The sequence below is a fragment of the Microcaecilia unicolor genome, chromosome 5 (assembly GCF_901765095.1).
Source record: "Microcaecilia unicolor chromosome 5, aMicUni1.1, whole genome shotgun sequence".
Lineage (NCBI taxonomy): Eukaryota > Metazoa > Chordata > Amphibia > Gymnophiona > Siphonopidae > Microcaecilia > Microcaecilia unicolor.
This window is the reverse complement of record NC_044035.1, coordinates 27,795,621-27,823,012: the sequence shown is the minus strand read 5'-3', so window position 1 is coordinate 27,823,012 and position 27,392 is coordinate 27,795,621. Positions and strand designations below refer to the sequence as shown.

The 27,392-nt window shown below is 43.6% G+C and overlaps 1 protein-coding gene across 1 annotated transcript in view; it reads right to left on the bottom strand.

Moving 5' to 3' along the window:
- SORCS1 (sortilin related VPS10 domain containing receptor 1) overlaps positions 1-27,392 on the bottom strand; it is a 588,550-nt gene that overhangs the window by 485,144 nt on the left and 76,014 nt on the right. The gene's annotated exons all lie outside the window — the stretch shown is intronic.

The window sequence follows — 27,392 nt, the reverse complement described above, 5'->3', positions numbered from 1 at the left end:
GGCTATTGAAGTGGTGTGCATTCGGGTATAATAAGTATTTTTCTGTTCCTGGAGGGCTCACAATTGAAAAGAAAAATCACAAACAGATGACGTGGGATTTGACCCTGGGTCCCCTAACTCTCAGCCCACTACTACTATTTATCACTTCTATAGCGCTACAAGGCATACGCAGCGCTGTACACCATACATGAAAAGACAGTCCCTGCTGAAAGAGCTCACAATCTAAATAGGACAGGCAAAACAGACAGAACAACTAAGAGGTAAGGGAATTAAAGAGGTGGGGATAAAAGGGTACAGGGCAAGTGAGTAGTGGTTAGGAGTCAAAAGCAGCGTTAAAGAGGTGGGCTCACTGCTCCAACCCATCTGTTCTTCATGGACAGCACATTAAATTTTTAAGTGAAGGTGGTTGCATCATATTTACTGGTATTTTCACATACACACACACACACACACACACACACACAAAAAGACCAACATCTATTGGTATTTATTTTATCTAGAAAATGTTTCAATACAACTGGTTCCATATCCAGCTTGCTAAAAATTCTGATGATCTATGGAGAATTTATAAACAGATGTTACACAGAAAAATAATTGACATTTTCTGTGTTTCGAATGGCTCTCAAAAGTGAGACAGTATTCTTCATAATTTATTTTTTGTATAATACTATTATGGACCAGTTAGTAACCTAATCAAAGCAGCTTTGTTACTAATTAATGCTTAGATGCATAACTAACTAATTGGAGAAAGATTAACTATGCCTGAATCTCAGATGCTAAGACAGATCAGGGTCGATATTCAAAGTGATTTAACTGGTCAGAAAAGGCTCTTGGCCAGTTAAGCTGCCGGTGCAGAGCTATCGGCTGACATTCACCAATTCTTAAATGGGTAGTGCGGCTAAATATCACCACAGACCACTATCGTAAAAATGAACTATTTTTGTGGGTGGTCCATGGGTGGAGTCAGCACTTACATGGTTAACTGCCAATATTCAGTACTTAACCCCCTAAATTAAGCAGTCACATCAGACTGCATAAAACATAGATTATTGCAACGGAATCTACGCGGGCTGCAAAGAACAACTCATAAAAAAAAAACTCCAAACCGCCCAAAATACAGCAGCCAGGCTGATATTCAGCAAAACACGCTTTGAAAGTGCCAAACCCCTCCGAGAAAAGTTGCATTGGCTCCCAATCAAAAAACGGATCATCTTCAAAATCTGCACCTTAGTCCACAAAATCATATACGGCGTAGTCCCAGGATACATGACAGACCTCATAGACTTACCAATATGAAACAAAGTCAGATCGTCAAGATATTACCTAAACCTACACTACCCAAATTGCAAAGGACTGAAATACAAAACAACTTACGCAGCCGGCTTCTCCTACATAAGCGCACAACTATGGAATGGGCTCCCAAAAGCTGTGAAAACAATCCACGACCACTTGAACTTCAGGAAATCACTAAAAACCAACCTTTTCAAAAAGGCCTACCCCCAATGACCTCATGTAACCCTCCTCACCTACCAACACAGCATGACTATGATCGAACAGGACAACACGCAATCTTCAACCATTCCGACCCTCCACTTATACCTCATATGATCACTATACAACTTTGTATTTGTTATCCACCAACTGGGCAAACGCCTTTGACGGTACTATGTAAGCCACATTGAGCCTGCAAATAGGTGGGAAAATGTGGGGTACAAATGTAACAAATAAAATAAATAAAATAAAATAAATAGTCCTATTGTTTTGCGGCCCTTTTACTAAGCTGTGGTAAAAGGGGCCTCGCGCTAGTGGCAGCTTCTGTTGTTGCCGCGTGCTGAGGCCTTTTTTACCGCAGCAGGTAAAAAGGCCAAAAAAAGAAATGAAACAAAAAGCAGCCAGGCAGGTGGTCTGCCAAATCTAACATGGAAGATAAAACAACAAGGCAGACCTTGTTAAAAAAACATAGTTTTTATTAATAGATTAAAAGCTCCCAGAAATTTAACAAGAAATCTCCGACATGGCCATGTTTCGCAAGTATAAAATGGCTGCATCAGGGGCATTGGGTCACCAGCTGATATAAAATTCCATGCTGTTTTTACTGCATGCTGAGGCCCTTTTTATCAGAGCAGGTAAAAAGGCCATAAAAAAAAAATAAATGTCCATGCAGGAAGATTGCACTTACCGCATAGCCATGTAGAGGGAAACTTACCACTGAGGTGGCGGTAAGGGCTCCCTTGCTAACTACTACTACCGTGTTTCCCCGAAAATAGGACATCCTCCGAAAGTAAGACCTAGTAGAGGTTTTGCTGCAATTTGAAAATATAAGGCCTCCCCCGAAAATAAGACCTAGCAGGGGAGGCCTTATTTTTCGGGGAAACATCGGGGTCACCCCCCCACCCGAGATAGCCGGCTCCCCCCCTCGATCGGCGGCTCCCCCCGCCCTCAGTCGCTCCGGGAACTAACCTCTTAACCGCTTCCTTTCACCTTCGCACTCGCTGCAAGCAGCAGGGCTGGCCACTCCTTCCTTCCGTGTCCCGCCCTCGCCTGACGTTACGTTACGTCAGGCGAGGGCGGGACACGGAAGGAAGGAGTGGCCTGCCCTGCTGCTTGCGGCGAGTGCGAAGATGAATGGTGAAAGGAAGCGTTTAAGAGGTTAGTTCCGGGAGCGACTGAGGGCAGGGGGAGCCGCCGATCGAGGGGGGGAGCCGGCAATCTCGGGTGGGGGGGTGACCCCGATGTTTCCCCGAAAAATAAGGCCTCCCCTGAAAATAAGACCTAGCAGGTCTTGGGGAGCAAAATTTAATATAAGACAGTGTCTTATTTTTGGGGAAACACGGTACTACTTAACATTTCTAGAGCGCTACTAGGGTTACGCAGCGCTGTACAATTTAATAAAGAAGGACAGTCCCTGCTCAAAGGAGCATACAATCTAAAGAACGAAATGTCAAGTTGGGGCAAACAACTTAGATTAGTTTTTTTTTTTTTTTAAAGGGAAAGACCTTTTCTTGTTGGTCAGTAATGAGGATGTACCATTAGACAGAACCTGGGAAGTTTTTAGTGCACCAATCATAAGTGAGTTTAATATACTTTTCAATAAATATAATTCAGTTATTTGTACTTTAGATTGTTGTCCAAACTCTCTGATGAAGGCTGCATCTCTTTTTTGGGGAGTGTCTCAGGATCTGGATCTCTGATATGTTACCCATGGGAACTTTCCTCCATTAGGGGGCGGAATAATTTTGACACCTAGTCCAAAAAAATCCAAAGGTAGGGTTGCATGTCGTCACAAATTGCACATCCATTTCACTATTTATTAAAATTTATGGAAGGATTTGTAATCACATAATTACAATCATATCTGGAGAAATATGAGCTATTACACTACTCAGTCAGGTTTCCATAGACAGTTCAGTACCAAAATTGTTATAGGGACATTATAGGCCAAGGGAAGTTCTCTGCTGAGCAGAGGGCACAGGGCAGGCCTACTACAGTTTGATGTCTTGTGCCTTCCACTTGGTAGATCATGATATATTGCTATCAGTCCTCAGCTCATTTGGATTGGGAGGAAGAAAGAGTTTTGGACTGGATTGGGGGTGTCTTAAAGAATTGCTCTTATAGTGTTCACTCCATATATACATAGTAACATAGTAGATGACGGCAGAAAAAGACCTGCACGGTCCATCCAGTCTGCCCAAGAAGATAAATTCATATGTGCTACTTTTTTTATTTGTACTGTCCTCTTCAGTGCACAGACCGTATAAGTCTGGCCAGCCCTATCCCCGCCTCCCAACCACCAACCCTGCCTCCCAACCACCAGCTCTGGCACAGACCGTATAAGTCTGCCCAGCACTATCCCTGCCACCCACCACTGGCTCTGGCAGAGACCGTATAAGTCTGCCCAGCACTAGTTCCGCCTCCCAACCACCAGCCCCAGCACAGACCGTATATGTCTGCCCACACTAGCCCCGCCTCCCAACCACCAGCTCTGCCACCCATTCTAGGCTAAGCTCCTGAGGATCCCTTCCTTCTGCGCAGGATTCCTTTATGTTTATCCCACGCATGTTTGAATTCCATTACCGTTTTCATCTCCACCACCTCCCGCGGGTGTTCATATAGCGGTAACCCCATTGGGCCAACAGTATTTCCAGACTGCCACATGGTAAGCCCGTGGTGAGCTTACCGCTGCTTTGTACAAGGACCCCTTAACCGCATAAAAAGATAACTGGCTGCATAAACCTGGATATTCTAAGCCGGTGCCTGGACATGAGCTGGCATGAAAAACCCAGGAATAACACTGGTGACGGCCATCATCTTCAGCTGAAGATCTACCCCATTGGGCTAGGCGATAAACCCCCTGTCTCCTCCACATAGGCGTAGACTGGGGGGGAGGGGCAATGCCCACCCAAACGACGACGAGGCGCCGCCGCGCCATTAGTTTAAAAAAAAACAACACATGCAGGCACGCGCTCCTCTCCATCCGCTTGGCTTCCCTGCCCTCTCTGTCTGCGTCCCGCCTTCCTCAGAGGAAGGCGGGACGCAGACAGAGAGGGCAGGGAAGCCAAGCGGACGGAGAGGAGCGTGTCCGTCTACCCCTCTCTCTTCCTCCCTCCCTCCGGCGCAGGCAGCAGTCTTTTTCAGCGTTCCTGGCAGCGGTAGCGATGTACACGCTGCCTTCGGCTCTGCCCCAAAGCCTTCTCTTCAAGTTCCTGTTCCCGCATAGGTGGGAACAGGAACTTGAAGAGAAGGCTTCCGGGGCAGACCGAAGGCAGCGTGTACATCGCTACCGCTGCCAGGAACGCTGAAAAAGCTGAAGACTGTTGCCTGCGCCGGAGGGAGGCAGGAAGAGAGGGGGTAAACGGAGTCACGATCTTGGACCTCGCGGGGGGGGGGGCAGTAGAAGGAAGATGGATGGAACTGGGAGGGGTGGGGAGCAGAGGGAAGATGATGCTAAGTAGTAGTAGTAAGATGGATGGTACTGGGAGGGGTGGGGAGCAGAGGGAAGGAGCAAGAGATGGATGGGACTGGGAGGGGTGGGGAGCAGAGGGATGGACCAGGAGATGGATGGGATTGGGAGAGGTCAGGCACAGCAGAGGGAAGGAGCAGAAGATGGATGGGACTGGGAGGGGTGTGGAGCAGAGGGAAGCCTACTGGAAAGAAGACACTGCATAAAACAGAAGACACTGGGACCAAAGCAAATAGAAAAACTAAATGATCAGACAACAAAGGTAGATAAAAGTATTTTATTCATAATTTATTAATTGAAATGTGTCAGCTTTTTGAAATGTGCATCTGTGATATTTTGCCTGTAAATTTCAATTCCTTCCTCCATATTAGCATATTAATTTGCATATGTATATATGCAAATGATATGCTAATATGCTCCGCCCATTCTTTGCCCCCCCAAATGAAACAGTCAAACTACGCCTATGCTCCTCCACAACTCTGCCAGAGTGACTGACATGTTCTATGAGCCACAAGTTCACTATCCTTCATTCTGGGAAGCTGCCATTCCTAAGCGGTGACATTATGTGAAGGTCTGAAAGAAAAAAAAGTGCTAATGATTTTCTTGTAAAGAGAAGGGCTCTGACTTTCAAATTATTGCCTTCATGAATTAAAATTACATTACAACCTATTGGAACCACCTTTTTTTTTTCAACTAATTGATGTGTTCGGATGAAAACTTTGGAGAAAAATGTAATTTTCTTAAATGAACTGTCAAAATGAATGTATTTTCTGACTCTGATTCCTATTTGTCTGCTTTTAATGTTGTAGAAGTTCATTTCCCTATCTGAATGCAGGTTTCTGTGCATATGCAAATTCTGCTCCTCTGCTGTGCAGAACAAATAGTTATGAGTTTCCTGACTTCTGAATACCTATCAAAACATTTCCTTAAGAAATATTGCTAATGCTTTATATTTCATTGCTGTGGAGTTTTTCTGTCTTCTTTTCAGAGTAACATGTGTCATTTGCCTCTTGACATGTGTTAAAAGGAACTAATGTACATTATATTACTGTAATGCACATTGTTTGAAGTTACTGTGGGTTACATAGTAATGAGAAAGTATAAGAATGCATGCAAACAGCTTATTAATATGTAAATTTAAAAACATGGTTCATGCCATGTTATTCCTGGAAAAGTACAGCCGTCAGAGAGCTGGCAGACAATGCTTCCAGGCAGTGCCGTAGCGAGGGTGCCTGACACCCGGGATGGGTCGCCGCTGCGCACCCGCGCACCCCCCCCCGGGTGCAGGGCACAGCGCCCCCCCCTCCGGAGCGCACCCCCCCCCAAAACGCACCCTACCTTTCAGCGGGGGGCAGGCGGGAGGGCCGATCCACCCTCAGTGCACGTCACTGGGAGCTGCATTGGCTCTGCTGCTTCCCTGCTTTCTCTGCCCCGGAACAGGAAGTAACCTGTTCTGGGGCAGAAAGAGCAGGGAACCAGCGAGCCGACCCCCCCCCCCCAGCGCATGCACCTGGGGCGGACCGCCCCACCGCCCCCCTTCCTAAGCCACTGCTTCCAGGAATAATTTTATAGGGGCATTAACAGAACCCTGATCCTTACCTCCTCCTGAGGACCCCCCCCCCCGCCCCATTGCCCCTCCCTAACAATCTCATCTCCCCCCCCCCCAGAAAAGCTTCCTCCTCCCAAACAATTCCCTCATCCAAGGGCTTCCTGCTTCCCACTCCCCCTGGAGAGCTTCCCCCTCTCAAATAAACTCCCTCATAAGACCTCTCCCCCCCTCCCTGTAGGCACTCTGGGCCTACATTAAGGCCTGATAAGGCAACTTGGCCCCTGCAGTAATACCACAAGACTACCACTAGTGTTTGCTGGTGCCATTTTAAACCTAGTGCTGGCAGGGTCAAGAGCGATAGGGATTCAGTCTTGCCGCAAACCTATTAGACAACGCAGAATCCTTAAGGTAGACTGGAAGGAGCCTCAGAGGTAGATGAGAACCAGGGGTCTGCTAAAGCCCCTATAACTTGCCACCCAAGCGTATCAGGCTGTGACATAGGACCCGATGCTTCCAGGAACATGAAGAACACAGTTTGTGTGCTTTCTCGCAACTTACATTCTTCATGTAGCATGGGGTAATTCTATAAATGGGCACTTCCACATAGGCACCCCAACGGCATGCAGTAGGATCCTGTTCTATAATGGAACATGGGCACCCAGATTCTGATCTAGAATACTAGTGTAACCCAGTATTGGTGCACCTAACATTTACGCACTTACAGACCTGACGTAACCACAAACGTGTGACTGTATCAGGGAGACAAGCAACTCAGGGGCGTAGCTACGTGGGGCCACGGGGTCTGGGCCCCACGTAGATTTGGTCCAGGACCCCCCTGCCGACGACCCTCTTGACCCACCTCCCGACGCCAACCCTCCTCCGCCGTCGACGTGGGCTACCTTTGCTGGTGGGGGACCCCAACCCCTGCCAGCCGAGGTCCTCTTGCTTCCCGCGCAGCGCTTCGTTCTGTTTCTGACAGACGTCAGAAACAGAACGAAGCCTTACACGGGAAGCAAGAGGACCTCGCCAGCAAAGGTAGTCGACGACGACAGGGGAGGGTTGGCAGCAGGAGGGGGGGTTGAGAGGGTCGTCAGCAGGAGGGGCAAAGTTGGTGAAGGCGGCGGGGGGGGGGGACGGAAATGGCGGGGGTGGGGATAAAATGTGCCCCCTCACCTGGGTTCTGGACCCCCCTCCCGCCGAAGTCTGGCTACGTCCCTGATACAACTTATGGTAGTCACTGAACTAGGAGCCCAGACCATAGCCTTCACATGCTTCACCCATCTGTATGCACCCTGCTTGCATTTTTTTGGAGAAGTGTACACCGATGCACACAAGTGCTAGTATTCTAAGCATTACAGGTTCAAGGGGCACACTAATGCATATGCCAAGATTATAAAATTGCCCGTCATACTTTCATTCCATCTTCATGCCATAAAGGGAACATTTATCTTCTGGCAATGAGTTCCAGAACTTAACTGTGTTGAGCAAAAAGAATATTTTTCTCCTCTTTTTTGTAAATGTTACATGGTAACATGGTAGATCAGTGGTTCCCAAATCTGGTCCTAGAAGCACCCCAGCCAGTCAGGTTTTGGGGATATTCACAATGAATATTCAAGAGAGATATTTGCATGCACTGCCTCCACTACATGCAAATCTCTCTCAAGAATATTCATTGTGGATATCCCAAAAACCTGACTGGCTGGGGTGCCTCCAGGATCAGGTTTGGGAACCACTGTAGTAGATGATGGCAGATAAAGACCTGTACGGTCCACCTACTCTACCAACAAAATAAACTCATAGCATAAGGCAGTGGTTTCCAAACCTGGACCTGGAGGCTCCCCAGCCAGTCAGGTTTTCAGGATATCTACAATGAATATTCAGGAGAGAAATCTGCATACACTGCCTCCATTGCATGCAAATCTCTCTCATGAATATTCATTGTGGACAGCCTGAAAACCTGACTAACTGGGGTGCCTCCAGGACCAGGTTTGGAAACCACTGGCATAAGGAATGATGTGATACTATATATTGTAAAAATGATCCTACCCTCCGCCTGAGGGTCCTCGAGATCTCCTCTTCATCCTTTGCTGCCCAACCTCCTGGTTCACTGCAGTCCACAGGGCAGGCTCAAAGAAATCAACTTCAAAGCAAAACTAACAAGTTCTTCATTTTGCTTGGGATCCAACAGTCCAGCAGTTCAAAAAGACAAAATACTTGAAGCAGAAAAAAAAACCTCACAATTTCCCCTGTTGCTCCTCTCAGGGGTACAAACACAGCAAGAAAAAAAACAACTTTTAACTCCCAGGCTTCCAGCACCCAGCTGGGTTCCTTTCAGACAGTTTTATAGCCCTGGGTCTTCTTTCTCCCCCCCCCCTCTCCCTTGGGAGGGGGCAAAATACTGCAAGCAGTTCCAAAAAAACAAACCAACACAGTTCTTGAGGCTTCAGCACACAGCTCAAACCCCTTCAGCTTCTTTTAGGCTTTTTAGCCACAGTTCACACTCCACCTTCCTCCTGCTGGGGCTCAGCCCACTCTGAGAAAATCTCTCATCCCTCTTCAACCAGAACTCTTTAAACTCACAGTTCAATCACAGCCTGAGCTCTGGAAAATGAAAAGGCCCCACCCATCTGGGTCACTCTCTCTAAGCACTGACCCATTCTCCCACATGACCTTTCCTCTTTCCTCACTTAGCCCAGCTACTATACCATGAGGTTACCTGCTCTCTTATTTTGTTACCTAAGGAGTGAGCCCAGGCTGAGAGGTCCATAGGCTCTTCCTCGCTCTCCTCTCTTTCTCTCTGCCCAGCTTCTTGATACTCCATGGGCTCCCCGTCCCACCCACTTTGCAGCTGTTCCTCTTTCCCTTGATTACCCTGCAGGGGCACCACCCTTTCCTTGTTAGAGTTCTCCCCCTGTTCCTGCTGGGGAAGGTAATCTCTGTACCAGGCTTTGCCCCGAGGTTGCTGGGAAATGTAGTATCTTCCTCTCCTCCATTTTACAGGGGTCACGAACCTTTCTCTGCTCTCTCTCGGGGGATGCTGGGTAATGTAGTCCTTTTCCCTCCACCATTTTCTAGAGGGCATTACTACTTCTCTCGCTCTCTGGGGATGGAATGGAGGCAAGGCTCTGTTCTGCCTACATCTGCTCGTGAGCCGCCTCCCTTCTTCCTCTTCCACTTCCATCCTATCTACCCCCAGGTCCTCTCCTTCACAATATGCATACTTGATCTTTTATTTGTCCTTGCCATTTTCAGGGCAGAGACTGTAGAATTCTGCCTGGCACTGGCCTTGTTCTCCAACTACTGAAGCTGTCACTAACTTCACAGCATATACCCTAGTCTTAGTGGTGCTTTAAAAAGTAAATAATTGATTCATGTTTATCCTTTCTGCTCCACTTAGGATTTTATAGACATCCGCTCTATCTTCCTTTAGCTGTCTATCCTCCAAACTTTAGAGTCCTCCACTGTTCCTGTTTCAGGATCCATAGAGCTGAACCGAAGTGTGCTCCTTGGTTGCTACAAGAGAAGACTAACTAGCTAGTCACTGGTCCGACGTCAACAGATTCAGAGAGACTTTCTTGGCTACAGGAGCAATGTTCTCTCTTTGGAGACACAGAAATTGAGTTTTCCATGAAAGGTGATAATTATTGATGAAGGAGGAATCTCTGAGGTCACGGAATTGTGGTGATCTCAGGTCAGCTTGGAGTGGTTAAACCAGCAGTGCTTACTTTAGATTTTATCTGGGATATGATCACCTTACAACTTTGACTAAGGATTTCCAGGGAAAATGCAGGATTTATGACAATTCTTTGGTAAAACATGCTAAATACATTTCAAAGTCTTGAAAAAGATCTCTTGGACTTTTCTACATTATCTCAAACTTCCCTGTTAAACTTGAGAACATGGACGACTATCAGAGAAGATTTAAATTTTGAATTTTCATCATAATCCAATCATTTCAGCCAGAGGGTAGTTCAAAAAGTATTACTATGTACCAGTTAAAAAGATTTCTTCCTTGGATTTGCTTATGCAGAGTACCTCTCGGGTATCCGTTGAGTTTAGATGTCTCAGAGTTTGCAAACTTCAATGGAAGTGGACCCTGTGCCTTCTACATTATTTGTGGTTTTTCCTTTGGCCAGGGATTGAGATTGTGTTTTGAAGATGGGTTTTTTTTTTTGTTTTCTACTAGAATGATATTTCTTTTCTGGGTTTAAAGCCTTCCAATTTCCAAGACTTAATGATGGTAGGACAGCATATCAATGAATAGGTGATGATCAACAATAGCAAAAGCAGTAAAAATGTAAAGATGAATGAGGATTCAGTAAAGGCCCTGGGATCCGGCCAGGGATGGGTCACTGGAGAACTTGGCAGGGGCTATTTCTATAGAACCTAGAGGGTGAGATCCAGATCATAGTGGATCAAGAATAGCTTCAGACAGTGGCTTAGCCACAGGTGGGCTTGGGTGGGCCAGGGCCCACCCATTTATGGCTCAGGCCCACCCAACAGTACCACATGTTTAGTGGTAACTGGTGGGAATCCCAAGCTCCGCCACCTGAAGATTTCCCCCTAATGGTAACAAAAACGCTACTCTCCACGACACCGGCACCTGCGCCTGCTCAGTTTTCAGTGCATTCCTGCTGCCAAGGTGGAAAGAAGCATTTTCCCACCAGCTGAGATTTTTTTTTTTTTTTGGGGGGGGAGAACACTTGGTGCCCACCCAATTCTTGCCTAGGCCCACCCAAAATCTGTTGTCTGGCTACGCCCCTGGCTTCAGATGAAAGAAAGTCAAGATGCAGCAATGAACAGCACGTTTAAGAAAGGAAGTAGGGAAACAGGACAATAGTTAGAAGTGCAGATATGGTTTAGTAAGGGATGGTGTAACCACAGTATGTCTGAAGACATCAGGAACAGTTGCAATGGAAAGTGATTTGAGTGTATGACAGATAGAAAGGATAACTGTAAGGGAGATAGAGCTGAGTAGATGGGTGGGAAAGAGATCAGAGGAACAGATGGGCAAATTGAATGGGCTATATAATCTTTATCTGACATCAGTTCGTATGTTTCTTTTGTTGAAGAAGTAATTGAAAGCACACTAAGACATACTGTATTATTTGTTTGTTTGATTGTTTGTTGCATTTGTATCCCACATTTTCCCACCTATTTGCAGACTCAATGTGGCTTACAATAGTACATCAAAGCAAGTGTTAATCAAGAGTAGATAAACAATTGGTTACATAAAGAACAGGTGTAACATAATGGATATAATCAATTAAAAAAAACATATCAGAAAACAGTTAGATTAACAAGTAATTGGCGATGTGTTAGAGTTCCTATTGTTGATCATTCTGGTAAGTCTTGTTAAAAAGAAAAGTTTTTAGTGCTATTCGAAAGTTGATGAGGTCAATAGTTTTCAGATAATAATTACGATAATTATGAACTGATGTCTGGTGTTTTAGGTTTTACTTTCCATTTGCTTTGTTTTTATGTATTTATGTTTACAATACATTTTTATTTATTAAGTTTTTTTCTTATATTTGTTTTTAGAGTTTATGCCCCTGAAGCAGACACGTGTTGTGCCAAAACATAGCCGTGTCGGGTTTACCCCATCTTCAGTCATTGAATATATCAAAGAATCATCTGGTTCCTATCTTCATTGATTGACTCCACTTTTTTTATTGACTTCAGAGTGGAGGAGTAGCATAATAGTTAGAGCAGCAGGCAGAGAACGAGGAAAACCCGGTTCAAATCCCACTGTAGTTCCTTGTGAACTTGGGTAAGTACTTAACTATCCATTGCTTCAGGTACAGCTTAAATAGCACAGGCAGCTCCTTGTGACTCTGGGCAAGTCACTTAACCTTCCATTGCCCCATGTAAGCCGCATTGAGCCTGCCATGAGTGGGAAAGCGCAGGGTATAAATGTAACAACAATAAAATAGATACTATTGGAGATTCTACATGGAATGTTGCTACTATTGGAGATTCTACATGGAATGTTGCTATTCCACTAGCAACATTCCATGTAGAAGGCTGCGCAGGCTTCTGTTTCTGTGAGTCTGACGTCCTGCACATACGTGCAGGACGTCAGACTCACAGAAGCAGATGCCTGCGCGGCCACATTGGTGATCTGCAAGGGCCGACTTCTACATGGAATGTTGCTAGTGGAATAGCAACATTCCATGTAGAATCTCAAATAGTAGCAACAGTGAAGGAGTGGCCTAGTGGTTAGGGTGGTGGACTTTGGTCCTGAGGAACTGAGTTTGATTCCCACTTCAGGCACAGGCTGCTCCTTGTAACTCTGGGCAAGCCACTTAAATCTCCATTGCCCCATGTAAGCCGCATTGAGCCTGCCATGAGTGGGAAAGCGCGGGGTACAAATGTAACAAAAAATAAGTAAAAAATATTAAATGGGATTGGTGGGCTGGGGGCAGAACCACAGCAAGTGAAACCTCATGCAGCAAACGGTCATCCCCATTTCTAAATCATTGCACTATGCAATGACTGGCATGACCCTTTGGCAAAGAAAATATAAGATCAAAATCAATGCCTTTTAAGCTAAACCAAAGCAATCGAGGTACTCAAACCATGGACCTAATACAGTTTGATGCTATTTTCACATCACTGGGTTTTTAAAATGTCACAAACAAGAGCAATTTCAGAATTGAAAACAAATTAGCTATCAGCTGATTGAAAAGATAAGAATAACGGATTATTGCATTAAAGCTCACAAATGAACCACTGGCATTTTAAAACCTGCATGAATAATTCAAATGAAATAGTCAAAGGCCTTTTTTTTTCCTTTACACTTGATGTATCAACCACAGCTTCCAAAGAGTTATATAACACTTTTGGGCAGGAGGAACATATTTATTGCTGTGTATCTAGAGATCAAATGGCTTATGCAGGGAAGCAGGCTATTTATAGCAATCCTTGGAAGAAAATGCATTCAGTAATTTGTTCTCTTCATATCTAACCTTAGGTCAACTCTGGTGCAAGAAGATAAATTTCTACAAGAATGTGAAGTGAGAGGATAAATGAATACAGTTTTAGACCCCAGGAAAAGTGTGCAGCGTGCCATTCTGTTCAATGAAGACTTCCATTTTGCTATATAGTGAGACCCAGGCAGACATGGTCAAGGTGAGATGTTCAAATATATCAATACCAAGCATTCTTCTGTCAGATGAGGTGAAGTTTGTGAAGCCTTGTGTGTGAGTTACAGGTCAATAAATTATGGTCACAGTAAAGAGCTGGTAAATTTCAATATTGTTTTCTCAGCTCATTAACAATACAACCTGTCTACTACTACTACTACTACTACTATTACTGTCTGATGGACTAGTGCCAGCACGGCAGCTATTCTGATACGCTGCCTGGTGCTGCTACAAAACTTTCCCTCTGCCTCATTCCATCCTGGCGGAAACAGGAAGTTGTGTCAGAATGGGGTGGCAAGCAACAGAAAGAATGCTGGTAACCCTAAGTGAAGGGAAATGCTTTGTAACGTAGTCCTGGAAGGTGAGGGAGACATAAGAACAGGGTGGGGAGAAAGAGAAGAGATGCTGGACCCCAGGGCTCCCTGGAGTATAGTGTTACCAGTAGTTGGGAAGCAAAGCCAGTGCTGGGCAGACTTCTACAGTATGTGCCCTGATCGTGGCTAGCCTGATTCAGCTTCAGTATCTGGAGCACAAGGCCAGTGCCATGCAGACTTCTAAGGTCTGTGCCCTGAAAATGGCAAGGACAAATCAGGATCAAGTATATGTATTTAGTATTGCATCATACCATGTGCTGTGAGTTTCTCTTGTTGGGCAGACTGGATGGACCATATGGGTCTTTATCTGCCATCAACTAGTATGTTTCAATACTGGACTGGAGTTGGGGGAAGATGACTGGAGAAAGAAATGATGGGCCCGGAAACAGAGGAGAGAGAGAGATATGGTGGACAATGAGATGGAGGGAAGGAAAAGAAAGGGAGATATGTTGGATCTAGAGGAGGAGAGATGCTGGATGGGAAAGTAGTCAGGAAAAAAAGAGAGAGATAGGAGGGAGAGAGGGAGGGAGAAATGCTGGACAATGGAAAGGAGAGAAGGAGAAATGTTGGACCTGGGGGTGGAAGGGTGGGAAGAAGGGAGAGATGTTAGATTAAGGGGAGGGAAAAGGGAAGAACAGCAGGAAAGAGAGAGAGCAATATTGGACTGTGGTGGGAGAGGATAAAGAGGAGAAGAGATGATGGACCATGGGGGAGGGAGCAAGAAGTAAGACAGCTCGGACAGAACAACGGTAGAAGGAAAGGGACAGAGAGATGTCAGGCCATGAGGTGGGGAAGAGAGGAAAAGGAGATGCTGAGCTAAAAGAGTAGAAGGATGGGAGATGCTGGACATGGTGTCATCATGTGTGGGGGTGGGGCAAGGAGATGAGTGAAAGGAGGATAGTGAGTAGAGAGGTTAAAATGTGGTAAGGAGTAGATGAAAGATAGAAAGGAACAGGAGGCTGGGGAAGGAGCAAAATGAAAAATAGGATTGCTAGGGCAAAAGTATAAAAAAAAGAAAAAAGGAGAAGGTTGAGAAAGAGGGTGAATTTTGAGTGGACAGTGAAGCAGAAAAGAAAATAAGAGGAAAGAACTGAAAGGGAAAGATCAGTATATCAGAGACAGGTGCAGTGCGTGAATGCAGAGCATGTTTACATTTAACTAAGCAAAACTGCTATCCTCAGGTATTTATATTTTGCATTTGGGCAGGGGGCATGGTGGAAGGGGGGAAAATTTGGTGCCCCTCTCCAATCAGCTGACCAGCTACACCACTGAACACAATACAAAGAGATCTGTGATGTACAAATTCCAATTAATAAATTCAAAATAAAACAATTTTTTCTACCTTTGCTGTCTGGACATTTTATTTTTCTATTACGTTGGTCCTGGTTTGTCTCTTCTGCTTTCCTGTGTCTTCTACTAATTCTCTTTCCAGTGGTTGCTGTCCATTTGCCTTTTCTCCTCTCTCCAGTCAAGGCAAATGGACAGCAACCACTGGAAAGAGAATTAGTAGAAGACACAGGAAAGCAGAAGAGACAAACCAGGACCAACCTAATAGAAAAATAAAATGTCCAGACAGCAAAGGTAGAAAAAATTGTTTTATTTTGAATTTATTAACTGGAATTTGTACATCACAGATCTCTTTGTATTGTGTTCAGTGGGGTAGCTGGTCAGCTGATTGGAGAGGGGCACCAAATGTTCCCCCCCTTCCACCATGCCCCCTGCCCAAATGCAAAATATAAATACCTGAGGATAGCAGTTTTGATTAGTTAAATGTAAACATGCTCTGCATTCACAAAATATCCAACCTGCCCCCAACAACAGGTGCAGATCAGAACTAGGACATGTCTCCATGGAATTCGCCATACAAAAAATATTCTATTTCTCAAGTTATCTTAGGGAGTCTTTCACAAAGCCATGCTAGAATTTTTAGCTCATGGTAAAAATTAGCTGGTGGTAAATATGTTCAGTCTTCCCTGTCTTCCTTTAAGAAATATTTAAAAACACATTTTTTTTGGGGGGGGGGGGGGGAAAGCATTTGATGTTGATTTTTTAATTTGTTTATTGTTACTTGTGTGGCCAGTGTGCTTGGTTTGGCTGGAACTATGCAGCAGGGGTAGACAGAATCTTTACTTTTTTATCATGATACTGGAGTTCCTTTCGGACAATATGAATCCCTTTATATTATATTCCACTTTGAAAGATTTTCTCTTAGCGGTTGATCAAGTGAAATAAACTTGAACCAGATAAACAAGGTTCTTGAAGGATGTGATTCTTAATTAAAACCCAAACCCCAATCTATCCAGATAATTATTCAGATAACTCTCCAACCTTGCTATATCCATGTGCCATTTGGATACTATCTGAACTATTATAATACAGAGAGCAAAGAATCAAATCATATACCATTAATATCAAATTTTGCTTAATACGATAGCTAAGAGGACATTATGCCAAATCCATACAAAGAATATATTAAAAAGGAAGAATCCTCACTCACCCAGGGACATGTCACAGACTTTTTAACAAACCTTTCAACTGGTTAAACTATCACAAGTTTCCACTTGAGACCAGAAAAAAGAATAATGGAAAACAGCTCCCCTCATGTGGGAGAAAAAAAACATTACTCAAAAAAAACTGGAATCTATATAAATATGCAGTAACATTGGTATGATATGCGCTTAAACTGGCAAATAAAAAATAGGCACTTCACAAAATATGTTCCAGAAAAAACTGTGCACAGAAAAAGTGAAAAAAAAGCTTGCCACCACTTATCTGAACAGCAAGGCAAACACAAATTCCAAGCTCATTCTTTAGAGACAAACTCTTGTAGTACAAATTTCAAATCGCCTACAAGGGCTCCCTTGTTTTACTATCTGTTGCTTTAGCAGGAGGAAATGAAATCCAAATCAGCAGCCCCAAGATGGCACTGAGGGAAAAAGGTGTTGAGAACTGTATTATAGCCAATCACAATTGTACTCAAATTAAAAGAGCCAGAGATACTGCAAGGCAGCTGTTTAAAAATCTCAGGAAGATCGAAAAAATGTTTCCCATTCAATAGTGCCATTTAAGACATCATCTCGTATTACCGTCTGTAATCTATAAATCCAACGTTGTTCTCTTTGGTGCAATAACTTAGAAATATCACTCCGATGTCCTATTTGTACAGTTTGATCAGTGACCATACACCACAAATCTTCAAACTGATGGAACTCAAAACATTTTCCCAGCTGAAATATAATACTTATATTCAAATACCCTTGTTTAAAACATGCTCGCAGTTTGTCCAATATAAAGAAGTCCACAAGGACATGTAATTCTATAGATCACACCAGTGGATATACACAAAGTGGAACAACAGAGCTGGAACATCTGAACTTCCTTCTCCCACCAAAATTCATAGCCTTCTGTCACTGCACAAATCAAACATTTTATCACACTTCCTGTGTTCAGGTGGTGCAGTAGAAACACTTGACCACACATCCGATTTACACAGAAGGTCTGCCAGGTTCTTATTTCTTGAATAAGCAATCGTGCACTGAGACTTCCTAAATATTTCATGCACAGATAGTACTTTCTAATGTTTCTTAATGATGTCTGCTATTTTAGGCAAGACATCAATATATTTCTATGTGCAAGAAACCACACACTCCAATGTTGACTTTTCTTTAGCCTGAAGTAAAAGTTCATGATTATTAAACAGATCCCACTTGTAAGTTTGTTTAATCACTTTCCACAGGTAACCTCTATTGAGAAATTTAATCTCCAGCTGTATAGATGCTTTTTTTAAATGAAGGTACCGAATCACCAATGTAGCGGTACCACAGGAATTGAGAAAATGTCAAACTGCTCTTCATATGGAATGGATGCATACTATTAAAGGCCAACAGTGTATTATGGTCTGTAGGTTTAAAAAAAACAGTGGTACTAAACCGACCCTGCTGAAACTCAACCTTGACATCCAGGAACTTGATCTCAGACCATTGGCAAACATATTGGAATTTAATTGTCGAGTGAACACTATTTAATTCATCAACAAATTCCTGCAGAGCAAGCTCTGTATCATACCAAAGCATGAAGATGTCACCAATATTGCACCACCAGCAGATTATAGATTCAAATTTCAAAGAATAATATATTTTCGGATGTTCCAAATGGGCCATAAATAAATTTCAGTTTCAATTCATCAGTACTTATATCCCATATTGTACAACCATTTCATTTCAATGTGACTTACATATTTTAGTGGAAGATATACAAATTAGGTAGTTTTGCAGAGAGATACACAAAAGATTGATTAAGATGTGAAAAGAGATGCACAAAAGATAGTAGAACCTTTTCTATGTGGCTTACATTATTTTGGGGAATATGTACAGATTAGATGACATGACAATTAGTGTATGGAGTGAATCATTGGAGTCTGAAGCATTAACCGTTCTCTATTAGGTATTTCATAAATAGACGAGTCTTTAGTCTTTTTCTGAAGCATAGATAGTCTAAAGACTGTCTTATGTCAGCTGGCCAGAAATGGAAACCCTTTGCTGAAAATGGACTTGAACGATACTCCTTTACAGTTAGGCATCTGAAGGAGAACAAAGTTTCTGGCACCTATCAGAGTGTTTTTAAGTGGGAGGTTGATGGGATTTGTACATATAGAGGCATATTTTCAAAGCACTTTGGGAGGCTAAGTTCCATAGGTTTCTATGGAACTTTGGGAGGCTAAGTGCTTTGAAAATGAGCCTGATAGTCTGGTACCGATCCATATACGATGGAGTAAATGAGTGTTGTAAGTTTAAAGTGTATTCTGGCATTTATTGGTAGCCAGTGTAAAGTGTGTAATAGAGAGGTGGCTCTTTGGTATTTTTTTGCTCTGTAGATTAATATTGCTGTGGTGTTCTGAGCTGTTTAGAGCTCTAACTTGTTGCCCATGGGGGTAATCAGGATATTGAACAGGATGGGGGATAAGGGGATCCCTGTGGTACTCCACATTCTGGGGCCCAGTGAGGGAAGTGATGGCCAAGCAACTTGATCTTGATTTTAGGAAACCTTCAAACTATCTTAGCATGATGCCTCCAATGTCTGTGTTGTCAAGTAGGTAGAAAATGATGTCATGATCTACCACATTGAAGGCGCTGGATAAGTCAAATTGTAACAATAATCCTTGTGGCCCATGCTTACTTCTTTCCTTGTGTCACTTTTGACGGATATCAGGTCTGTTTGCATGCTATGACCTGGTCTGAAACCTGACTGTGATTGGTGAAGTATGGAGTGATTAGATACAGTAGGTAGTTCATCAGTTATTGTGATGCTAGCCCTTTGATGACCTTGATCAGTAGTTGGATGGATGCCACATATAGGAGCAAACCTACTGAAGCACTACTGAAGCACTATGAGGGGGGAAGGGAATGGGACTTGATATATCACCTTTCTGTGGTTTCTGTAACTATATATACTGGTACTTATTTGTACCTGGGGCAATGAAGGGTTAAATGACTTGCCCAGATTCACAAGGAGCTGCAGTAGGAATCAAACCCAGTTGCTCAGGATCAAACTCCGCTGCACTAACCACTAGGCACTATGCATAGCCATCCATGTGACTATCCTGCTTATAATCGAACGAGAAAAACGCCCAAGTTCCGACCTAAATCGGGAGATGGACGTTTATCTCACAAAAACGAATAACGCGGTATAATCTAAAGCCGAACTTGGACGTTTTCAACTGCACTCCATCGCGGAAGCATACAAAGTTGACAGGGGCGTGTCGGAGGTGTGGTGAAGGCGGGACTGGGGCATGGTTATCACCCGAACAGAGATGGGCGCCTTTCGCCGATAATGGAAAAAAAGTATGCGTTTGTAGCTAGAATTTAGGGCACTTTTCCTGGTCCCTGTTTTTTCACGAATAAGGCCCCAAAAAGTGCCCTAAATGACCAGATTACCACCGGAGGGAATCGGGGATGACCTCCCCTGACTCCCCCAGTGGTCACTAACCCCCTCCCACCACAAAAAATGATGTTTCACAACTTTTTATTTTCACCCTCAAATGTCATACCCACCTCCCTGGCAGCAGTATGCAGGTCCCTGGAGCAGTTGTTAGGGGGTGCAGTGGACTTCTGGCAGGTGGACCCAGGCCCATCCCCCCCTACCTGTTACAATTGTGCTGCTTAATGCTTAGTCGTCCAACCCCCCCAAACCCACAGTACCCACATGTAGGTGCCCCCCTTCACCCCTTAGGGCTATAATAATGGTGTAGACTTGTGGGCAGTGGGTTTTGAGGGGGATTTGGGGGGCTCAACACACAAGGGAAGGGTGCTATGCACCTAAGAGCTCTTTTACCTTTTTTTTTGTTTTTGTAAAAGTGCCCCCTAGGGTGCCCGGTTGGTGTCCTGGCATGTGAGGGGGACCAGTGCACTACAAATCCTAGCCCCTCCCACAAACAAATGCCTTGGATTTATTCATTTTTGAGCTGGGCGCTTTCATTTTCTATTATCGCTGAAAAACAAAAACGCCCAGCTCACAAATTGTCGAATAAAACATGGACGTCTATTTTTTGCAAAAATACGATTTGGTCGGCCCCTTCACAGACCCGTTCTCGGAGATAAACGCCCATGGAGATAGACATTTTCGTTTGATTATGCCCTTCTATATGGACCTACATAACATACATAGAGGTGCCAAACATCTTTGTATAGTGCCCTGTGGTTAGATTGACTCTTTACACTTTAGAGTCTAGATAGGGATTTAAATACATTTACTCCAAGCTGTCTCTGTAATAGGATTGTCTTTTCCTTTATTGCTATTTACTCTATGTCATTTGCTGCTACTGAAAATAAATAAGACTCTATTTTTGTAATATTTGGGTGTGGAGTTAGTTTATTTTATTATTTTGGCTCATAGGGCTTGGATCTAAGGATAAGGGTTGATACATTTACTTCTGACACTTCCATAACCAATGCTAGTCTGGTTGGAACCCAATTTTGTTATAACTAACATTAAGTGTCAAGTACCCCAATAACACCCTGAAACAGAGTGTATCTGTTTTGCACCCATAGCTTTGGAGGTTCCACCAAGATAGTTATCCAGATATGTATACAAGCTATTAATTACTTTACATTCCAATATTAAATTCTAGGGTCCAAGGGTTTCAGCTTACTTATTATCTGTCATTTAGCATCATTAACCATGCTACTAGAAGCTTTGGACTGCTTCCCAGTAGCTTATTATCTTTGTTTATAGTTAGTTGAGAACATGTTTATATAATAATTTTACTTCTGGCATACTTCCCAGATTAAAGTCCTTGAACACGGTTTCACTTCTGCTAAGTGAGAGAACAGTCTAATAAGCTGTTCAAAGCATGAGAGTTGTGTTGTAAAACTCAGAGACAGCCTGTTTTATATGTTCATAGACATGGAGGTCTGTTCGTTATATACAGACAGTGAACCACATTGTCCATATTAGAAGGCTGTTCCCTAGAAGAGTAATTGGCTATATGGACCTAATTAATTGGCAGTAGTGTGAGCTAGAAACTACTGAATAATAGCAGCAACAGAGAAAGGAGTAATCTCTGTAAAAACAGTAAAAACACATTACTTATTCCTGTTACCAAAACAGTGCTTCTTCATTTCATTACTGTAATTACTCTTCATTTAGTATATTTGCTTCTTATAGTCAGTGTGGATTTAGGATGGCAGAGATCGAATTTAACATCCGTTATCTTTCTGATGAGACACTCTGATTATATTAACTATTGGGATGAGTGGAGTGAGGAGTTGTACAGTTTTCCTCTGTACATGTTCAACAAGGGATACTGTTGATACCATGCTGATCCAGGAAGGTCTGGACTATCAGGTGCCCCCAAAACACCCTAAAATAGATTGTATCTGTTTTGAATCCACACCACCGATCTATAGTTTGATACATCACCCTTCTTGTCCAGGTTGTTCTTGAGGATGGGGGTCCGTATGATACTACCTTTGCATTTAGGAAAGAGGCCTTTGTGTAGTAGTGTAGTTATGTGGTTTGTCAAGAGTGTTATGAAATTATCTGCAGCATCTCTCATTATGATAGTTGGGCAGGCATCAAGTTGACAAAGGGGTTTTGTGTATTTTTTCATCAGCTTATAAATGACTTAGGAAGTTGGTGTCACAAAGGTGGTCCAAGTGTTGTTCTCCTTCATGGGAGTAGTTTCCCATGTTATGTCTTCTAGGAAGTTTGCAGGGTGTAGTCTCATTGTGGGTAGGGTTTGTATGATCTTGGCTACTTTCTGCTTGAAGTAAATATTATGACACCTACATAGAATCAGGCCAACTGAACACCAAAAAACTATTTAGTATAGTCAACATCCTACTCAACACCCAAAACAGAGTGTCATCCAATGAAATAGTTCGGTGGCTGTGGGTTGTGTTTCATTGGATGACACTCTGTTTGGGTGTCGAGGAGGATGTTGACTATACCGAATAGTGTTGTGGTGTTCAGTTGGCCTGATTCTATATAGGTGTCATAATACTTACATTTGGTTTGTTTTGAACTCGCTTGATACCGTAAGATAGGTATGTTGAGTTGGCCTGTCATTTGCAACTGACAGGCCAAAGGATGCCTCCATCACTACTCCAGAAAGTTGTAAATAGATCTCATTGTTAAACACAAAATTATTATTTTATAAGGCCAAAGTGGCATTTTGTAAGCATATTCAGAAGCATTCTAAGGGTGATTCTGTAATAGAACCCTTACATTGTAAATGTACAGTATACTGTCAACTTCACACTTACACCAGGTCTATGGCTGGTATAAATGCATTCACATGCATGTAGGTGCACCAATGCAAGGTTATGATAGTACTTTTTAATGTAATCCAGGAATCCAGATTTGTTAGAGAATAAGCTCTCACTGCATGACATTGGAGTGTCTACAAAGAAGGCAACTACTTATAGTATTTTTTCCACATGAATAGTACTGCTGAACATTCACGGTGACCACCAACTAAGGAAATTATCAGGATAATGGTTCTAGTTATCTAAAGAATTCCTTTTGAATATTGGGCCCTTTTTTTTTCATAGTGCTTATTTTTATGCATGTATACACATATCCCCAATTTCTATAAATGGCGCCTTAAGTTGTGCGTGCTAATTTGGCCGCATGGCCAAATTGCACACACAGCTTAATTGACTAACAAGCCAATCAGCACTGATCATTGGTACTTAACCAATTAGTGGCACTAATTTGCTTTAATTAGAATTTGCATGCACAACTTTCTAAGCATATTCTATAATGTGGTGAATGTAAATTCTAATGCGCACAGCCGAAATGGGGCATGGCCATGGGTGTGGAATAGGCAGGTCATGGGTGTTTAAAAAAAAATAATGTGCACCATTATGGAATACACCCGATCTGCGCCTAAGTTAGGAGCATGTTTTTAGGCCTGGTTTTAGGTGGCCTAAATGGAATGTTAGTCTGGTTGTGAGCCCTTGGGCCCCGGCTGAGGCCTAGTTTAGGGATTAGGCCAAGACCTAGGGTGGGCCGAGCAGGCACTACACACTACCCCAGCTACCAAGCCCTGTACACACACGCAGCAACCAACTTGCACCTCCAGAAAAGGGAAGATAGGGCAATCAGGCGGGCCTCACGGCCTATTGGTTACCGATTCACTCAGAATTCAAGCATGCGGGCCTCATGGCCTAACTGGAACCGACTCATACTTAGGGAGGGGAGAAAGAGATTAAACGAGGGGTACCCCACAGGGACTGGAGCACCAGCAACACCCTTGATGTTGGTAATCAAGGAGAAAGGGAAGCCTACACAGAAACATGTCAAGCCGTAGCCCACCACACACAAAGAAGGATAGGGATTGGAATATAAGATACTGTAGGCAGAGACCCTCAGCAGACAGGGAAGGGAAAAGGCCACAAAACGGAGTGCGGAGCTACACACCCACACCCCGCACAGAAGGGGACAGTGCTCTGCAATACAGGAGGTAGTACAGCAAAGAAAGGACTGAAACAGTCACAAAGGGAAGACTGCAGTAAACAGACAAGTGCCAGAAGCAGAGAATCTCTGCAGACAAAGGGTTAACCCAAGCTCAGCACACACACAGCAACCAGAGGCAGGGAAGACTGCAGACAATGGAGTAATCGGGAGCACAATGAAACAGCAATCAAACAACCCCCAGGGAGAGAAACAAAAGGGTCCCGAGTCTACGACCAGGGCAGGACCTGCCAAGCAGAAAACAAACAGTGCACAAAGGGAACTCCGAAGGAAGGGGAAGCAAAACAAACAAACTGGAACAGAACGAGGTAGGAGCTCACCACACAGCACTACAGCCCAAACAGAGAAACCCAGGTGCAGTGAGAGAGGTAATTAGACACACGCAGGCAGCAGCCGGCAGACAGAGACAGAGCAACAGACACTGCAAGCAAAGGAAAGGAGTAATAACTCCACGCAAGCACAGAGCTAATAGCTCAGAGAGAGCAAAGGTAAGGCTTCAGCAGAATTGAAGTAACCCCAAAGCAGGGGATGTAGGGGACGGTCAGCTTAAGTAGTTCAGACTGACATCAGCTCAGCCCGTGACGGACCAATCAGGAGCGGTTCCAAGCATTCCCCTGTCTGACTAGCAGAATTCTAACAGAATCATAACAGGATGCGCCTAAATTTCAGTCACAAGAACAGTGCATGAGCATATTGTATAAACTAAATCTAACTTTAGGCGTATATTATAGAATCAAGCTACACGCGTGGTTTTGCGGTGCCGATGTTTAAGGCATCATTTATGGAATTTAGGCTATTTTATGGGCATCCTCTTGAGAATTCTGTTTTACACGATCAAGTTACTTATAAAATACCCTCCTAATGGGATCATTTTAAAACAGAGCACACTAGTGACCAATTGGTGAAATACTTTTCTCTCTATGGGTGCCAGGAAGTTTTCAAAATTAAACTTTATGCCAACAGAACTCCTGAAGGGAAGTAATTTGTTATTGTGTTTGAAGAAAAGAGACTACAGTATTTAACACTGTATTGGACACAGAAGGTTGCATGGATTGAAAACTGGAAGCAATGATTATTGATACATGTATGGTAGCTTATGAGACATGTTGATGCAATGAGCAATGAGCTATGACCTTCATCTAATATTCCTAAAAAAATGTGGGATAACTCTTTTTGTATTCAAGTTTCCTACGTTTAGCTAAACTTGAATGGAGGCATCCCTGGAAAAGAACTCTGAAGGTAGTTTTTACATGCAGGTTTTTTTTTTTCTTAAGATTCTTATATACTGCTACACAATACAAATTAGTGATTGAACCAAGTGGTTTGCATAAAAAACATTCATCAAAACATAAATGAACAACCCATAGACAGTCAAAAACAGAGAAAAATACACACATATGCAGATGAAATAAGTCAGGAAATCAGTGCTTATTAGATAGCAGGGATAAAGCTTTGCTTATTCATTCTCTGGGGTATTTTTTTTCTAAAGCAGGGGTTCTGGTGGTTGGGAGGCGGGGATAGTGCTGGGCAGACTTATACGGTCTGTGCCAGAGCCGGTGGTTGGGAGGCGGGGCTGATGGTTGGGAGGCGAGGATAGTGCTGGGCAGACTTATACGGTCTGTGCCAGAGCCGGTGGTTGGTAGGCGGGGCTGGTGGTTGGGAGGCGGGGATAGTGCTGGGCAGACTTATACGGTCTGTGCCAGAGCCGGTGGTGGGAAGCGGGACTGGTGGTTGGGAGGCGGGGATAGTGCTGGGCAGACTTGTACGGTCTGTGCCAGAGCCGGTGGTTGGGAGGCGGGGCTGATGGTTGGGAGGCGAGGATAGTGCTGGGCAGACTTATACGGTCTGTGCCAGAGCCGGTGGTTGGGAGGCGGGGCTGGTGGTTGGGAGGCGGGGATAGTGCTGGGCACACTTATACGGTCTGTGCCCTGAAGAGCATAGGTACAAATCAAAGTAGGGTATACACAAAAAGTAGCAAATATGAGTTATCTTGTTGGGCAGACTGGATGGACCGTGCAGGTCTTTTTCTGTCGTCATCTACTATGTTACTATGTTCTCAACCTGATCCTCAGGACACACCTAGCCAATCAGGTTTTCAGGATACACACAATGAATATGCATGAGATAGATTTGCATGCCCTACCTCCACTGTATGCAAATTTATCTCTTGCATATTCATTGTGGTTGTCCTGAAAACCTGACTGACTAGGTATGTCCTGAGAACTAGGTTGAGGACCCCTGTTCTAAAAGAATGTATCTGCATAGTTTCCCTTGAAAGATAGCTACCTACATGAATGCCTGCTGCAAAATTTAGGTGGTCTATTATAAAACTATTCTCATATTGTTTGAAAGACAAACTTTCCAGAAGAGGATGAGGGCTTCAGGAAACTGCTGGCAACAAATCCTCCCCACCCCCTCCAAAGTATTATTCTACCCTCTAGACAGGAAGAGTAAAATGTAGTTTGTCTGGGACCATCTTGTGAAATGTTAGATACTGACCTTTTCAACAGGAATTTTCTTTATAGTTCTAAGGGAAGGCCTGCTCTAAGCTAAACCTGTCACTGAGCATGATTAAATTCACTTAAATGTATATCAGTTGCAGATATTATTAATGGAAATTGAAAATCAGCCATAATGGCACCCATAAATTTTTTAAAGAAAGCAACTGAAGGTTAAGGTGCCTTATACATGCAAGGATTCAGCAGAACAATCTGGAATTCTTTTTCCTAGGGCCAAGTAATGTGCCTTCTTGCCTTCTGTTCATTGACAGTGGCTCAGTTCTTTTATTGCCAATCCATTTCTCTGCTCCTCTGAGATGAACTTCTCATCCTTGCACATTATCTGACTCGTTGTCCTTGGCAGACATTTATTTAGCTGTTTGATCCTTTCTGCAGCTTATAATAATGGAATTACACGGTTTCAGCTGAACACTGCAAAAGCCTTCCCATGAATGATCAGAGAGATCATTCTGTTCCTTTCTTGGATGGATAAACCAGGTGGAGAGCAAGTGTTGAGATGGGACAGTGAAAGGCTAAGTGACTTGTCCACAGTCAGATGGGTTATTTTCAATAAAGACATTGCTTTTAATACTTCTTTTTTGGTACAAATGTTGACTTATACTCTATTCTGTAAGAGAAACTGGGTGCCCAGATGCTATTATAGAATTCACGCTCAATGCCCTGCATTTTAGAGCTCAAATTTGGGCAATCTTTATAATCACACCCCCACCCCATCCCCATATAAGTGGAGGAGTAGCCTATTGGTTAGTGCAGCAGACTTTGATCCTGGGGAACTGGGTTCAGCTCCCATTGCAACTCCTTGTAACTCTGAGCAAGTCACTTAACCCTCCATTGCCCCAGGTACAAATAAGTACTTGCAAATACCATGTA